This window comes from Phalacrocorax aristotelis, unplaced genomic scaffold (assembly GCF_949628215.1).
Source record: "Phalacrocorax aristotelis unplaced genomic scaffold, bGulAri2.1 scaffold_39, whole genome shotgun sequence".
In the NCBI taxonomy this organism is placed as follows: domain Eukaryota; kingdom Metazoa; phylum Chordata; class Aves; order Suliformes; family Phalacrocoracidae; genus Phalacrocorax; species Phalacrocorax aristotelis.
This window is the reverse complement of record NW_027441109.1, coordinates 540,093-545,372: the sequence shown is the minus strand read 5'-3', so window position 1 is coordinate 545,372 and position 5,280 is coordinate 540,093.

The window sequence follows — 5,280 nt, the reverse complement described above, 5'->3', positions numbered from 1 at the left end:
GTACATCCCAGTACTTCACAGTTACCTCCCAGTTCACTCCCAGTACACAACAGTTACCTCCCAGTACATCCCAGTACATCCCAGTAGATCCTGGTACATCCCAAATCCCTGCCAGTTCCACCCGGTACAACCCAGTACAAGCCTGTACATCCTAGTTCCTCCACGGTACATCCCAGGACATCCCCGCACATTGTAGTGCCTCCCAGTACATCCCAGTTCCCTCCCAGTACATACCAGTTCCCTCCCGGTACATCCCAGTTCCCACCCAGTACATCCTACTACATACCAGTTCCCTCCCAGTTCACTCCCAGTACATCCCCGTACTTCACAGTTCCCTCCCAGTACATCCCAGTACGTCCCAGTTCCCCTCAGTACATAACACTTCCCTCCCAGTACATAACAGTACATCCCAGTGTCCTCACACTACGTCCCAGTTCCCTCCCAGTACATCCCAGTTCCCTCCCTGTTCCTTCCCAGTACATAACAGTTACCTCCCAGTACATCCCAGTAGATCCTGGTACATCCCAAATCCCTGCCAGTTCCACCCGGTACAACCCAGTACAAGCCTGTACATCCTAGTTCCTCCACAGTACATCCCAGGGCATCCCCGCACATTGTAGTGCCTCCCAGTACATCCCAGTTCCCTCCCAGTACTGGGAGGGACCTGGGATGTACTGGGAGGGAACTGGGATGTACTGGGATGTAATGGGACGGAACTGGGATGTAATGGGACGGAACTGGGAAAGAAGTGGTAGTGAACCGGGAGGGAATTGGGATGTACGGGGATGAACTGGTAGGGAACTGGGATGTACTGGCATGGAATGGGGATGTATTGGGATGGACAGGAACGGAACTGGAATGTACTGCGATGTACTGGGATGTACTGGGAGCAAACTGGGATTTACTGGGATGTACTGGGAGGAAACTGGGATATACTGGGAGGCACTGGGAGGGAAGTGGGTGTCAACTGGGACATTCCAGTTTCCTCCCAGTACATCCCAGTTCCCTACCAGTGCAGCCCAGTACATCCCAGATCCCTCCCAGTACATCCCAGTTCCCTCCCAGTCCGTCCCAATCCCCTCCCAGTACATCCCAGTTCCCTGCCAGTATGTCCCAGTACATCCCAGTTCCCTCCCAGTAAATCCAAGTTCCCTCCCAGTACATCCTGGTACATCCCAGTTCCCACCCAGTACATCCTACTACATACCAGTTCCCTCCCAGTTCACTCCCAGTACATCCCAGTACTTCACAGTTCCCTCCCAGTACGTCCCAGTACGTCCCAGTTCCCCTCAGTACATAACACTTCCCTCCCAGTACATACCAGTACATCCCAGTGTCCTCACAGTACGTCCCAGTTCCCTCCCAGTACATACCAGTTCCCTACCAGTACATCCCAGTTCCCTCCCTGTTCCTTCCCAGTACATAACAGTTACCTCCCAGTACATCGCAGTAGATCCTGGTACATCCCAAATCCCTGCCAGTTCCACCCGGTACAACCCAGTACAAGCCTGTACATCCTAGTTCCTCCACAGTACATCCCAGGGCATCCCCGCACACTGTAGTGCCTCCCAGTACATCCCAGTTCCCTCCCAGTACTGGGAGGGACCTGGGATGTAATGGGAGGGACCTGGGACGTACTGGGAGGGAACTGGGACGTACTGGGAGGGAACTGGGACGTACTGGGATGTAATGGGACGGAACTGGGATGTATTGGGAGGCACTGGGAAAGAAGTGGTAGTGAACCGGGAGGGAATTGGGATGTACGGGGATGAACTGGTAGGAAACTGGGATGTACTGGCATGGAACGGGGATGTATTGGGATGTACAGGAACGGAACTGGAATGTACTGCGATGTACTGGGATGTACTGGGAGCGAACTGGGATTTACTGGGATGTACTGGGAGGAAACTGGGATATACTGGGAGGAAACTGGGATATACTGGGAGGCATTGGGAGGGAAGTGGGTGTCAACTGGGACATTCCAGTTTCCTCCCAGTACATCCCAGTTCCCTACCAGTGCAGCCCAGTACATCCCAGTTCCCTCCCAGTCCGTCCCAATCCCCTCCCAGTACATCCCAGTTCCCTGCCAGTATGTCCCAGTACATCCCAGTTCCCTCACAGTACATACCAGTTCCCTCCCAGTACATCCCAGTACATCCTGGTACATCCCAGTTCCCACCCAGTACATCCTACTACATACCAGTTCCCTCCCAGTTCACTCCCAGTACATCCCCGTACTTCACAGTTCCCTCCCAGTACATCCCAGTACGTCCCAGTTCCCCTCAGTACATAACACTTCCCTCCCAGTACATACCAGTACATCCCAGTGTCCTCACACTACGTCCCAGTTCCCTCCCAGTACATCCCAGTTCCCTACCAGTACATAACAGTTACCTCCCAGTACATCCCAGTAGATCCTGGTACATCCCAAATCCCTGCCAGTTCCACCCGGTACAACCCAGTACAAGCCTGTACATCCTAGTTCCTCCACAGTACATCCCAGGGCATCCCCGCACATTGTAGTGCCTCCCAGTACATCCCAGTTCCCTCCCAGTACTGGGAGGGACCTGGGATGTACTGGGAGGGACCTGGGATGTACTGGGAGGGAACTGGGATGTACTGGGATGTAATGGGACAGAACTGGGATGTATTGGGAGGCACTGGGATGTATTGGGAGGCACTGGGAAAGAAGTGGTAGTGAACCGGGAGGGAATTGGGATGTACGGGGATGAACTGGTAGGGAACTGGGATGTACTGGCATGGAACGGGGATGTATTGGGATGTACAGGAACAGAACTGGAATGTACAGCGATGTATTGGCATGTACTGGCAGCGAGCTGGGATTTACTGGGATGTACTGGGAGGAAACTGGGATATACTGGGAGGAAACTGGGATATACTGGGAGGCATTGGGAGGGAAGTGGGTGTCAACTGGGACATTCCAGTTTCCTCCCAGTACATCCCAGTTCCCTACCAGTGCAGCCCAGTACATCCCAGTTCCCTCCCAGTCCGTCCCAATCCCCTCCCAGTACATCCCAGTTCCCTGCCAGTATGTCCCAGTACATCCCAGTTCCCTCCCAGTAAATCCCAGTTCCCTCCCAGTACATACCAGTTCCCTCCCAGTACATCCCAGTACATCCCAGTTCCCACCCAGTACATCCTACTACATACCAGTTCCCTCCCAGTTCACTCCCAGTACATCCCAGTACTTCACAGTTCCCTCCCAGTACATCCCAGTACGTCCCAGTTCCCCTCAGTACATAACACTTCCCTCCCAGTACATAACAGTACATCCCAGTGTCCTCACAGTACGTCCCAGTTCCCTCACAGTACATCCCAGTTTCCTCCCAGTACATCCCAGTTCCCTCCCTGTTCCTTCCCAGTACATAACAGTTACCTCCCAGTACATCCCAGTACATCCCAGTAGATCCTGGTACATCCCAAATCCCTGCCAGTTCCACCCGGTACAACCCAGTACAAGCCTGTACATCCTAGTTCCTCCACAGTACATCCCAGGGCACCCCCGCACATTGTAGTGCCTCCCAGTACATCCCAGATCCCTCCCAGTACATCCCAGATCCCTCCCAGTCTGTCCCAGTACATCCCAGTTCCCTCCCAGTTCACTCCCAGTACATAACAGATACCTCCCAGTACATCCCAGTACATCCCAAATCCCTGCCAGTTCCACCCGGTACAACCCAGTACAAGCCTGTACATCCTAGTTCCTCCACAGTACATCCCTGTGCATCCCCGCACATTGTAGTGCCTTCCAGTACATCCCAGGTCCCTCCCAGTTCACTCCCAGTACACAACAGTTACCTCCCAGTACATCCCAGTACATCCCAGTAGATCCTGGTACATCCCAAATCCCTGCCAGTTCCACCCGGTACAACCCAGTACAAGCCTGTACATCCTAGTTCCTCCACGGTACATCCCAGGACATCCCCGCACATTGTAGTGCCTCCCAGTACATCCCAGTTCCCTCCCAGTACATACCAGTTCCCTCCCGGTACATCCCAGTTCCCACCCAGTACATCCTACTACATACCAGTTCCCTCCCAGTTCACTCCCAGTACATCCCCGTACTTCACAGTTCCCTCCCAGTACATCCCAGTACGTCCCAGTTCCCCTCAGTACATAACACTTCCCTCCCAGTACATACCAGTACATCCCAGTGTCCTCACACTACGTCCCAGTTCCCTCCCAGTACATCCCAGTTCCCTCCCTGTTCCTTCCCAGTACATAACAGTTACCTCCCAGTACATCCCAGTAGATCCTGGTACATCCCAAATCCCTGCCAGTTCCACCCGGTACAACCCAGTACAAGCCTGTACATCCTAGTTCCTCCACAGTACATCCCAGGGCATCCCCGCACATTGTAGTGCCTCCCAGTACATCCCAGCTCCCTCCCAGTACTGGGAGGGACCTGGGATGTACTGGGAGGGAACTGGGATGTACTGGGATGTAATGGGACGGAACTGGGATGTATTGGGAGGCACTGGGAAAGAAGTGGTAGTGAACCGGGAGGGAATTGGGATGTACGGGGATGAACTGGTAGGGAACTGGGATGTACTGGCATGGAATGGGGATGTATTGGGATGTACAGGAACGGAACTGGAATGTACTGCGATGTACTGGGATGTACTGGGAGCAAACTGGGATTTACTGGGATGTACTGGGAGGAAACTGGGATATACTGGGAGGCACTGGGAGGGAAGTGGGTGTCAACTGGGACATTCCAGTTTCCTCCCAGTACATCCCAGTTCCCTACCAGTGCAGCCCAGTACATCCCAGATCCCTCCCAGTACATCCCAGTTCCCTCCCAGTCCGTCCCAATCCCCTCCCAGTACATCCCAGTTCCCTGCCAGTATGTCCCAGTACATCCCACTTCCCTCCCAGTACATACCAGTTCCCTCCCAGTACATCCTGGTACATCCCAGTTCCCACCCAGTACATCCTACTACATACCAGTTCCCTCCCAGTTCACTCCCAGTACATCCCAGTACTTCACAGTTCCCTCCCAGTACATCCCAGTACGTCCCAGTTCCCCTCAGTACATAACACTTCCCTCCCAGTACATACCAGTACATCCCAGTGTCCTCACAGTACGTCCCAGTTCCCTCCCAGTTCACTCCCAGTACATCCCAGTAGATCCCGGTACATCCCAAATCCCTGCTAGTTCCACCCGGTACAACCCAGTACAAGCCTGTACATCCTAGTTCCTCCACAGTACATCCCAGGGCATCCCCGCACATTGTAGTGCCTCCCAGTACATCCCAG